Source organism: Hemitrygon akajei, chromosome 14, assembly GCF_048418815.1.
Source record: "Hemitrygon akajei chromosome 14, sHemAka1.3, whole genome shotgun sequence".
NCBI classification, from domain to species: Eukaryota; Metazoa; Chordata; class Chondrichthyes; order Myliobatiformes; family Dasyatidae; genus Hemitrygon; species Hemitrygon akajei.
Genome location: NC_133137.1, coordinates 22,961,829 through 22,974,944, shown reverse-complemented (window position 1 = coordinate 22,974,944; position 13,116 = coordinate 22,961,829). Strand labels below are relative to the sequence as shown.

General features: G+C 45.3%; 1 protein-coding gene across 6 annotated transcripts in view; it reads left to right on the top strand.

The window, feature by feature from the left end:
• atxn2 (ataxin 2) overlaps positions 1 to 13,116 on the top strand; it is a 125,864-nt gene that overhangs the window by 13,285 nt on the left and 99,463 nt on the right. The gene's annotated exons all lie outside the window — the stretch shown is intronic.

Sequence of the window (13,116 nt, the reverse complement as noted above, 5' to 3'; positions counted from 1 at the left end):
GAGGCAGGAGTGAGGAGGCCAGTGAACAGTGGTGTTTCTACCACCAGTGGTGGGGCACAAAAGCCCGCCGTTGTCGCCCGCCCTGCAAGGGCCAGGGCCAGCAGCCACTAATGACTATGGCGGCTGGCCACCAGGACAGCCTCTTGTACGTCTGGGACAAACAGTCGGGACGCCGCTTCTTGGTCGACACCGGAGCGGAGATCAGCGTCTTGCCCCCAATGGGGTACGACACCCGCAACAGAAAGCCAGGACCCACCCTGAGGGCCGCAAACGGCAGCACGATATGGACCTACGGCACCCGCACAGTGCAGCTGCAGTTCGGCGCTAGCCAGTTCACGTGGGACTTCACACTGGCCACGGTGGCCCAACCACTCCTGGGGGCGGACTTCTTGCGAGTTCACAGCCTGCTGGTTGACTTGCAAGAGAAAAGACTGGTACATGCCGAGACTTTCCAGATGTTCTCCCTGGGTGAAGCCAAGTTGCCGGCCCCACACCTGGACTCCATCACGCTGTCAGACAACGAATTCACCAGAATCCTGGCGGACTTTCCATAGATTCTGGCACCGCAGTTCACGGCAGCCATGCCCAGACACGGGGTACAGCACCACATTCCGACCCAGGGACCACCCCTCCACGCCCACGCACGAAGGCTCCCCCCGGAAAAGCTCCGCCTGGCGAAGGAGTTGTTCAAGAGGATGGAGGAATTGGGGATTGTATGGAGGTCCGACAGCCCATGGGCCTCCCCCCTGCACATGGTGCCCAAAGCAGCCGGGGGTTGGAGACCATGCGGCGACTACCGCAGACTGAACGAGGCTACCACTCCAGACCGCTACCCCGTGCCGCACATACAGGACTTTGCAGCAAACCTGCATGGGGCGAGAATCTTTTCCAAAGTAGACCTCGTCTGGGGATACCATCAAATCCCGGTGCACCCTGAAGACATCCCCAAAACAGCACTTATCACCCCGTTTGGCCTGTTCGAGTTCCTCCGAATGCTGTTCAGCCTGAAGAATGCCGCACAGATGTTCCAGCGGCTAATGGATGCGGTGGGACGCGACCTGGACTTTGCGTTCATCTATTTGGACGACATCCTTATAGCCAGCAGTTGTCGTCAGGAGCATCTGTCCCACCTCCGCCAGCTCTACTCCTGCCTGAGTGATTTCGGCCTCACGATCAACCCGGCCAAATGCCAGTTCAGTCTCGATACCATCGACTTCCTGGGCCACAGGATTACCAAAGATGGGGCAACACCTCTGCCCGCCAAGGTAGACGCGATCCGCCACTTTGCCCGGCCCAACACAGTCAAAGGCCTGCAGGAATTCGTTGGTATGGTGAACTTCTACCACCGTTTCCTCCCCTCAGCAGCCCATATCATGCGCCCTTTGTACACCCTGATGTCGGGTAAAGGCAAGGACATTACTTGGGGCGAGGAGGCCGCGGCCACTTTCGTTAAAGCCAAGGAAGCCTTGGCAGATGCTGCGATGCTGGTGCACCCCAGAACAGATGTTCCGACCGCCCTCACGGTGGACGCATCTGACACAGCAGTCGGTGGGGTGCTGGAGCAGCTCATCGAGGGGTGCTGGCAACCCCTGGCATTCTTCAGCAAGCACCAACGACCACCCGAACTCAAGTACAGTGCTTTCGACCGGGAGCTGTTGGCACTGTATCTGGCAATCCGGCATTTCAGGTACTTCTTAGAAGGCAGGCCATTCACCGCGTTCACGGACCACAAACCCTTGACCTTCGCGTTCACGAGGGTGTCAGATCCCTGGTCGGCTTGCCAGCGGCGACATCTGTCCTACATCTCTGAGTACACGACGGACATCCAACGTGTCTCGGGAAAGGGCAACGTCATGGCGGACGCACTCTCCAGACCAGCTGTCCAGGCCCTGTCCCTGGGGGTGGACTATGCAGCACTGGCGGAAGTGCAGCAGGCAGACGATGAGATGCCCAGCTACAGGACCGCAGTCTCGGGTTTGCAGCTGCAGGACTTTCTCGTAGGCCCAGGTGATAGGACCCTCCTGTGCGACGTGGCTACCAGCCAACCTCGCCCCATCGTCCCGGCAGCCTGGAGGCGGCGAGTTTTCGACTCCATACATGGTTTGGCACACCCATCTATCAGGACAACCGTCCGGCTGGTCTCCAGCAAGTTTGCGTGGCATGGACTTCACAAGCAGGTCAGTGAATGGGCCGGAACGTGCGCGCAGTGCCAAACAGCCAAGGTGCAGCGGCACACTAAAGCCCCGCTGCAGCAGTTTGAACCCACCCGTCGGAGGTTCGACCACATTCATGTGGATATCGTGGGCCCCCTACCAGTGTCCCGAGGAGCGCAGTACCTCCTAACTATGGTAGACCAGTTCACGAGGTGGCCAGAGGTGGTCCTGCTCACCGACACATCTGCTGATTCCTGCACCCGAGCACTGATTGCAACCTGGGTAGCACGTTTTGTGGTACCGGCCCACATTACCTCCGACAGAAGTGCCCAATTCACCTCCAGTCTGTTGTCGGTTGTGGCCAGCCTGTTGGGAACGCAGCTACACCACACAACTGCCTACCACCCACAGTCAAATGGACTGGTGGAACGCTTCCACCGTCACTTGAAGTCAGCTCTCATGGCCCGTCTGTGTGGACCTAACTGGATGGACGAGCTTCCCTGGGTCCTGCTTGGAATTTGTACAGCGCCCAAAGAGGATCTGCACGCCTCGTCGGCCGAGTTGGTGTATGGCGCGCCCCTGGCAGTCCCAGGAGAGTTCATACCAGCCCCAAGGGGGCAAGAGGAAGAACCCGCAGCAGTCCTGGACAGGCTTTGCGAAAGGCTCGGCAACCTGGCCCTGGTACCAACTTCACAGCACGGACGGACCCCGACCCATGTACCCAAAGACCTGCAGAACTGTAAGTTTGTATTTGTACGAAGGGGCGGACACCGGGCACCGATACAGTGGCTGTACGAGGGGCCGTTCAGGGTGATCAACAACAACGGGTCCACATACATCCTGGACATTGGGGGGAGAGAGGAGGTTTTCACGGTGGACAGACTCAAACCAGCCCATGTGGACTTGGCGCAGCCAGTCGAGTTTCAGGCACCGCAGCGCAGAGGCAGACCTCCCAAACAGAGGCTGATCCAGACTCTGGACATTGGGGGGTGTATCGCCGGTTCTGGGGGGGGGGGGGTATGTGGTGACCCACTTTCTGCGCAGGCGATCCGGCTCACTAACAGCCAGCTCGCGGGGGGAGACTTTGGTAATGCACCTCTGACGTCATTTCCGCCCAGAGAGGGCGGGTGTTAGGGATTAAATGCCAGCGCCGCGAAGTTTGAATAAACTAGTCTCGAAACGACTTACCGACTGCGTATCGTTATTTCAGCGCTGTGTGTAGCACATCGCTACAATACATTACCCTTCACTTCAAATGAATGGGTCTGTGCTTGATAACTTGCTGTGGATGGCATGGAGAGACAAGGCATTCAGACCCTTGGGACTGCCCAGTACAGTCTTTTTCTCAGTGATCAATCCAGTAGTAGTGCAGAAAGTCCATTTCCTTCTTCCTGGCTGTAATACTAAGTTTATGAATGGCTTGATCTGTAGAAAGCATTTTGTCAATAGTTCCCTTGTGAATAACTTGTCAAATGTAGACATTAAGTTTTGATTTGCAGAGAAAGGAGGCTGGGGGAAAAGGGAACATGAGGGGAATTTGAAGATAAATTTGATGTTAGTGTTAATCAAGGAGAAGGCTTGGTAATAGAGAAGAGTGGCATATTGGCACAGCAGTTAGTGTGATGATTACATTATCAGCCTTGCAAACCTACACAAGATGGGTCTAAGGAGGTGATAATGGAATCAGCAGAATGCTTACCTTTCATATAACACTCAAGTTTGAAAGTAGTGTATACAGGTGGTGCCACTTAGTGCCCAATTGGACAACGTCCGATCACATATACGTCCATAGTCCCGATCTGAGAACATGACGTAGTGGACGTAACCAATCTCTGTATCGCACAACTCTTGAGTGTAGTAGCGTTATCTCTCTGTTTAATATTCTTTCGAAAATATTACCATAAAGTGCATCATGGCTTCCAAACGCAGCAAAATCACTCCTAGTGATAGCAGCAGCAAGAGGCAAAGGTAAAGTATTGATTTGGAAGTGAAACAAGAGGTTATTAAACAATATGAAGCTGGAAAACCAGTGAATGCTATTGCTCGGGATTTAGGCATGTTGCACTCGACGATATGACGATCCTGAAAAACAAAGAAAAAATTCTCGAAGCTGTTAAAGGATCAGCTTCACTGAAAACTACAGGGCTTATGAAAATGCGAGAGGGATCTATATCGGATATGGAGAAATTGCTAAGTATATAATATGGTGTTTGCACTACGTCCAAATCACATGACGTCCGATTTCACAGAATGTATTGTGGACGTTAAGTAACGCATATCTGTATTTTGTAAAGAGAAGCAGTGCCTTTTGGAGGTCATGTTCGGGATGGGACTGGAAATAGATCTTTTCAGGCAACTTGTATATTTGGCTAAGTTGCTTCCCTAGATTGTTCTCTGGCATGATGTGCAGAAACTTCTGATTTCATTCTTTTCCGTTAAGGTTGCCATTTCATTTATAACATTTTCTTTACTAAATACTATTTGTGTTGGACATTACGGAAATTTTTTTAGCTCTGAATCCTTGCCAGAAGGGTTTAGTAGCCACCATTTATAATATGATCATGAAAATACAGCCAGAAGTATCAGAAAAAATTAAGAAGGAATGGGAAAAAGAACTTCATTGTCTTATACCCACTGAGCAGTGGGAGAAAATTTTACAGTTAGTCATTTCCTCTTCTATTTGTGCTAAACATGTCCTAATACAATTTAAGGTTGTACATAGGGCTCAAATGTCCAAGGATAAACTTGCTCGATTTTACTCTCATGTTAATCCAACCTGTGACAGCTGTCATTCTGAAGTCGCTTCATTGACCCACATGTTTTGGTCTTGCCCTTGTTTGCAAAATTATTGGAAAGATATTTTCGGTATTATTTCAACAGTTCTGAATATCAAATTGCAACCACATCCTATTACTGCAATTTTCGGTTTACCAGTGGTGGATAATATTTGTTTATCCCCCCTCAGCTCGACGGATGATTGCATTTGTCACATTAATGGCTAGAAGATCTATCCTATTGAACTGGAAAGAAATTAATCCTCCAACTATATTTCAGTGGTTTTCTCAAACTATCTCTTGTTTGAGCTTAGAAAAAATTAGAAGTGTTGTCTTTGATTCTTCAGTTAAATTTGAAGAAACTTGGAGACCATTTATCCAACATTTTCATATCAGTTAAACTGACTTTTCCTAAACCTTGCTTCTATTATCCTTAATTATTTGGATGGAGGTGCGGAGTTATTGACGCTACTGTGTATACTTGACATAATGCAATGGCTCATGTTGGTTAGGTTTTTTTTCTCTTTACTTTTTTGGGGATTTTTTTTCTTATTTACTCCCTTTTTTCGTAATTATTATGAGTTTGGGAGGTTATATATGGATTATCATTTATATGAATGTATACTTAACCTATTAATTATGTACTTTCAAACTCGCTGTATTCATGTTTCATTTATGTTTGTTTAAAATTAATAGATTTAAAAAAATACTATTTATGTAATTTTCAGTTCTAGTTTCAGTTTACAAAGAAACAGGGAAAACCTACAGCACAATACAGGCCCTTCAGCCCATAATGCTGTGCCGAACATGTACATTAGAAATTACCTGGGGTTACCCGTAGCCCTCTATTTTTCTAAGCTCCATGTTCCTATCCAGGAGTCTCTTAAAAGACTCGTATCTGCCTCCATCACTGTTGCAAGCAGCCCATTCCACGCACTCACCACTCTCTGCATATAAAATAAAAGTTACCCCTGACATCTCCTTAGGCAGATGAACTTAATGTGTACTTCGCATCTGTCTTCACTGTGGAGGACACTAGCACTGTGCCAGAGGTATGTGAGTGTTGGAGTAAGAGTGAGTGCCATTGCTATTACAAAGGAAAAAGTGTTAGGCAAACTCAAAGGTTTTATGGTGGATAAGTCACCTAGGTCAGATGGACTACATCCCAGAGTCCTGAGAGAGGTCACTGAAGAGATAATGGATGCATTGGTCATGATCTTTCAAGAATCTCTCAATTCTGGCATGGTCCCAGAGGACTGGAAGATTGCAAATGTCACTCCACTCTTCAAGAAGAGAGGAAGGCAAAAGAAAGGAAATTATAGGCCAGTTAGCCCAACCTCAGTGGTTGGGAAAGTGTTGGAGTCTATTATTAAGGATGAGGTTTTAAGGTACTTGGAGACTAAAATAAATCAAAGTCAGCATGGTTTTTGTAAAGGGAGATCTTCCCTGACAAAACTCTTAGTTTTTTGAGGAAGTAACAAGCAATTTACTCTAGAAATTCCTTATTAGAGTTTAAAGTGTGGCTTTTAGTTGTAAGCAGTAACTTTTGAACAAACCTGAGTGCAAATCAAATTAAATATTTCTTTTGCTCTGTATCCTAATCCTCTCAACTCCAGTAGATAGCACTGTTCTAGGCTTTCTTAAATCTTTATTATGTAAAATAAGTCTTCAGGGAAGACTGTGCTATGGATTTTCAGTAGGTTGGCTGAAATGGGTCAAACAGGCACAAGTTGGATGATGATGGCATCCGTTAGTCTCTCGAGACCATGGATCTGCGCCTGGAAAGTCATGCTTCAGTGTTGGTAGAGCAATGTCTCTTGTGGCTGTGGAGGTCCACAGGGGAGTGACAGTCTTGGGTGTAGCAACTGCACTTGAAGGCACTGTCCTCTGGTGTTGTCTTGGTGCTGTTTTTTTCAGCGAGTGCGCTTTTCTTCAGCAACAAACCTTAGCTTCTCTTTTCTTTATAGACCTATGCGTAGTTCCAGCCTCCAGCAAGAGCGATCGCTTGCAATGTCCTCCCACCTCTCGACATTCATGTTCAGTGACTTCATGTCTCTGTTGCAGACATCTTTGAAATGAAGATGGGGTAGCCCTTGTGCTCTCTTGCCGGAGGCCAGTTCCCTGTATAGCAGGTCTTTCGGGATCCTCCCGTCTGACATGTGGTGTACATAGCCCAGCCAGCAGAGACGGTGTTGTTGGAACAGGGTGAAGAGGCTTGGTATCTGGGCACGGGCCAGGACCACATTGTTGGTGACTCAGTCAGTCCACTTGATATCCAGGATGTGCCTCAGGCTGCGAAGGTGGAAAACGTTGAGTCGCCGCTCTTGTCTGAAGTAGAGGCTCCAGGTCTCGCTGCTGTAAAGCAGTGTGCTGAGGATGCAGGACCTGTAGATTGCAATCTTGGTGTGCATCATCAGCTTTCTGTTCTCCCAGACTCTCTTTGTCAGCCTGGCAAATGTTGAGGCTGCTCGTCTGATCCGTCTGTTGATCTTGTGGGTCTAGGGAGAGATTGTCCGTGATGGTGGAGCTAAGGTATATAAACTCGTGAACTACTTCCAGCTCGTATTTGTTGATAGTAATGGCAGGGGGGTGCTCAGCGTCTTGGCCCAACCCGTTGGTCTTCAGGGTGATATTCAAAATGAAGTCCTGACGGGCTCGTGAGAAGCTGTCTTTGAGGGGTTGCAGTTGTTCTTCAGAGTGTGTTGCCAGTGCTGCGTCGTCTGCAAACAACTTGTCCCTGATGAGTACTTCACGAGCCTTGGTTTTTGCCCTTAGCTGGGACAGACTGAGCAGCCTCCCGTCCGATCTAGTGTGGAGGTAGACACCATCAGTTGTGGTTCCAAAGGCATGCTTCAGCATGGCTCCGAAGAAGATGCCGAACAGGGTGGGGGCAAGCACGCAGCCTTGCTTCACACTGCCATGGATGTTCTTATAAAGGGTGACAATGTTACGGTCTCTCATGTCTTGCGACACTGCTCCCTCTACCCAGCACTGGCACAGGAGGTCGGGCAGCATCCATGGAAACAAACAGTCAACGTTTCGGGCCAAGACCTTTCATCAGGACTGAAGAGGGAGGGGGCAGGGGCCCTATAAAGGTGGTGGGGGGAGGGTGGGAAGGAGAAGGCTGGTAGGTGCCAGGTGAAAAACCAGTAAGGGGAAAGATCAAGGAGTGGGGGAGGGGATAGGCAGGAAAGGTGAAGAAAGAATGTAAGGGGAAAGCACGATGGGTAGTAGAAGAAGGTGGAATCATGAGAGGGGTGATAAGCAGCTGGACATCCTCCTGACGAAGGATCTCGGTTCGAAACATTGACTGTTCATTTCCACGGATACTGCCCGACCTGCTGAGTTCCTCCAGTGTGTTGTATGTGTTGCTTTGACCCTAGCATCTGCAGTGTACTTTGGGTTTAGCAGGATGCCCTTTGCGGACTTGATGGCCTCTGGTGAAATGCCATCCAATCTTGGTGCCTTCCCAGTGGGCAGGCTGTCGATGGCTTTACTCAGCTCTTCGGCAGTCGGCAAAGCATCCAGTTCCTCCATGACAGGCAGGCATTCCACAGCATCCAGCACGCTGTCCGAGATACTGTTTTCTCTGGAGAAGAGTTCAGTGTAATGCTCCACCCATCTCTCCATCTGCTTGCCTTTGTCTTTGATAGTCTCGCCTGTTATGGTTTTCAGTGGAGCTATCTTGCTCTGGGTTGGACCAATGGCTTTTGGCACAAGTAAAGGTTAAGGAATTTTGGGTATACAGTGGTATGCAAAAGTTTGGGCACCTCTGGTCAAAATTTCTGTTACTGTGAATAGCTAAGCGAGTAAAAGATGACCTGATTTCCAAAAGACATAAAGATGACACAATTCTTTAATATTTTAAGCAAGATTACTTTTTTTATTTCCATCTTTTACAGTTTCAAAATAACAAAAAAGGAAAAGGGCCCGAAGCAAAAGTTTGGGTACCCTGCATGGTCAGTACTTAGTAACACCCTCTTTGGCAAGTATCACAGCTTGTAAACGCTTTTTGTAGCCAGTTAAGAGTCTTTCAATTCGTGTTTTGGGGATTTTTGCCCATTCTTCCTTGCATAAGGCTTTTAGTTATGTGAGATTCTTGGGCCGTCTTGCATACACTGCTCTTTTGAGGTCTATCCACAGATTTTCAATGATGTTTAGGTCGGGGGGCTGGCTGTGAGGGCCATGGCAAAACCTTCAGCTTGCACCTCTTGAGGTAGTCCATTGTGGACTTTGAGGTGTGTTTAGGGTCATTATTCTGTTGAAGAAGCCATCCTCTCTTCAGCTGTTTTACAGATGGTGTGATGTTTGCATCCAGAATTTGTTGGTATTTAATTGAATTCATTCTTCCCTCTACTAGTGAAATGTTCCCCGTGCCACTGGCTTCAACACAAGCCCAAAGCCCAAAACTGTGCTTAACAGTTGGAGAGGTGTTCTTTTCATGAAATTCTGCACCCTTTTTTCTGCAAACATGCCTTTGCTCATTGCGGCCTAAAAGTTCTATTTTAACTTCATCAGTCCATATGACTTGTTTCCAAAATGCATCAGGCTTCTTTTGCAAACTTCTGACACTGAATTTTGTGTTGAGGGCACAGGAAAGGTTTTCTTCTGATGACTCTTCCATGAAGGTCATATTTGTGTAGGTGTCGCTGCACACTAGAACAGTGCACCACCACTCCAGAATTTGCTAAATCTTCCTGAAGGTCTTTTGCAGTCAAACGGGGATTTTGATTTGCCTTTCTAGCAATCCTATGAGCGGTTCTCTCGGAAAGTTTTCTTGGTCTTCCAGACCTCAACTTGACCTCCACCATTCCTGTTAACTGCCATTTCTTAATTACATTTTGAACTGAGGAAATGGCTATCTGAAAACTCTTTGCTATTTTCTTATAGCCTTCTGCTTTGTGGGCATCATTTATTTTAATTTTCAGAGTGCTAGGCAGCTGCTTAGAGGAGCCCATGGCTGCTGATTGTTGGGACAAGGTTTGAGGAGTCAGGGTATTTATAAAGTTTTGAAATTTGCATCACCTAGCCTTTCCTAGCGATGACTGTGAACAAACCATAGCCCTAACAAGCTAATTAAGGTCTGAGACCTTAATTAGCTTGTTATCTGAGAGGATGAGATAATTAAAGTTATCTGAGAGCTCAAATCTCTTGGGATGTCTAAACTTTTGCATGATGCTGCTTTCCTTTTTTCACTCTAGAATTGTACAGAACAAAAATAATACACTAATCTTGCTTGAAATGTTGAAAAGAATGTTTTATCTTTTAACTTTATGACTTTTGGAGATCAGTTCATCTTCTACTCACTTAACTATTCACAGTAACAGAAATTTTGACCAGGGATGCCCGAACTTTTGCATACCACTGTAAATCCCAACTAGCAGAGTTTTTCAGCTCCATATCAAAATAATAACCATGGGGAATTTACACAGACCTTTGCAGGAGGTGAACTAGACATTAATTAAAATATTCTTTTGACAATTAAACTAATTTTCAGCTGTGTTAATAAGCGTATAATTTGTACCCTGATCATTGTGACAGTGGCCAGGAACCCCTGCTTATTTAAGAAATATCTTTGTACTCTTCATGACTTACAAAATAAAGTATTATGCTTTTAAAATTCATGTACATTTTGCAAAAATATAACAAACTGAACCAAAGATCCCCCCCGACCCTCAATCCAAGGATTTCATGTTAGAAAAGTCTACATCCTTTCAATTATAGTTTACATATAAATGTACATTTTAATTAGCAATTTATAAATTGGCAGTGTGGTGTAATGCAGCTCAGTATCTTGCATAGAGAACAATTAGAGCTTCTGATGAAAGTGAATACATAATGCACTTTTGGGTCTTAATTTTATTAACTACTTGAGCATTTTTCTTGGGATTATATATTGTTTTCAATTCTTCAATGAAATTTAAAGACCAATTTTTGCTCTGTTAACAAGGTAGTATCTGATGGAACTGATCTCCATAAGGAAGCAAGGCCGTAACAGTATTATCAATCAGCAATTTGTATATACATCTGCAAGAAAAAGTTGGTGAACCTTTTGCAATTATCTGATATTCTGCATAAATTGCTCATAAAATGCAGTCTGATCTTCATCTAAGTCACAATAATAGACAAACAATCTGCCTAAACTTATAACACACAAACAATTTTACTTCTGTTTAATACTGAGCACACCATTTAAGTCTAGATTCAAAAAAAGTAAGTGAACCTCTGGGGTAATGCCTTCTACAAAAGCTATTTGCTGTCAGGTGTTCCAATCAATGAGATGAGATTGGAGGTGTTATTGTAGAGGTGCCCTACCCTATATAAACAAAGGCACACAGTCTGGTTACTGACGGACTACACTTTTCGAAAGAAGATATGTTTATGTGCAGTATGTCTTGATTAAAAACAACTTTCAGAGGACCATAGAGGAAGAATTGTAGAGATGCATGAAGCTGGAAAAAGCTACAAAGGCATTTCTAAAGACCCGAGTGTTCATCAGTCCACAATGAGGAAGCTGATTGCCACTCTCCGTAGGAGTGGGCATCCTGCAAAGATCGCACCAAGAGCACAATGTACAATGCTGAAGGAGGTGAAAGAGTACCCAAGGGTAACAACAAAAGACCTGCAGAAATCTCTAGAACTTGCTGAAGTCTCTGTTCATGTGTCCACTATAAGAAAAACACTGAACAAGAATGGTATTCATGGAAGGACAGCGTGGGGGTGGGGAATCTCTGCTCTCCAAAAAACAGACATTGCTGCACGTCTCAAGTTTGCAAAAGACCACCTGGATTTCCACAACACTTCCAGGATAATGTTCTGTGAATAGATGAGACAAAAGTTGAACTTTTTGGCAAAAATACACACTTATGTTTAGAGGGAAAAGGGCACTGCACACCAACACCAAAACCTCATCCCAACTGTGAAGCATGCTAGTGGTTTGAGGCTACTTTGCTGCCTCAGGGCCTGGACAGCTTGCAGTCATTGAGTGAACAATGAATTCAAAATTGTATCAAGACATTTTACAGAAGAATGTCCGGGTAGCAGACCGTTGCCTGAAGCTTAATAAAAGTTAGATGATGCAATAAGACAATGATCCAAAACACGAGTAAAACGACAGAATGGTTTAAAAAGAAGAAAATTTGTGTTTTGGCTGGTCAAGTCAGAGTCCAGACCTTAACCCAATGGAGATGCATGACCTGAAGAGAGCTGTTGCTCAAGTTATCCCAGAAATACTGATGAACTGAAACAATTTTGTATGGAGGAATCATCTAAAATTTCTTCTCGCTGTCGTGCAAATCTGATCAGCAGCTGCTGGAAATGGTGGAAGTTATTGCTGCTAAAGGAGGTTCTAGCAGTTATTAAGTAAAAGAATTCACTTACTTTTTCCAGCCTGGGCTGTGAATAAATGTTCAATAAAGACATGAAAAGTACAATTGTATTTGTGTTATTAGTTTAGACTGATTGTGTTTGTCTATTCTTGTGAGTTGGACGAAGATCAGACCACATTTTATGAGTAATTAATGCAGAAAATCAGGTAATTGCAAAGGGTTCACAAACTTTTTCTTGCAATTGGAAATGGAGATAATTTATTGAATGAGGTAATTTAATCATGATGCATGTCATCATGATGCAACATGTACACAATGATTATCTGATTTGGTAGGGGAGACAAAAATACCTAAGCTAACTTATAGCACTAAAATAACTTGGAAATTCTCTTCTGAACCCTGAGGTCTATTAGAATGTAACCCAGCAGACCTTTGAGCATTGTCCACTGTAATATCTAACTATATAAAAAGTGCAAAGTAAAAATTTATTATCAGAATACATGTATGCCACCATATAGAGATTTATTTTCTTGCAGGCATTCATAGAAAATATAAAGTAACACAATAGAGTCAATGAAAAACCACACATAACAAATTCAGGCAAACAACAAACTGTGAAAATACAAATAAAAGCAAACAAAATAATTAATACATAAGCAATAAATATCAGGAGCACGGAATGAAGAGTCATTGGAAGTGAGTCCATAGGTTGTTTGATCAGTTTAGTGTTTGAGTGTAGTTGTCTCATCTGGTTCAAGAGCCTGATGGTTAAGTAATAGTAACTGTTCCTGAAGCTGGTGATGTGGGACCTGAGTCTTCCTGGTGGCAACAATGAGAAAAAAACCATGGTATGGATGGAGG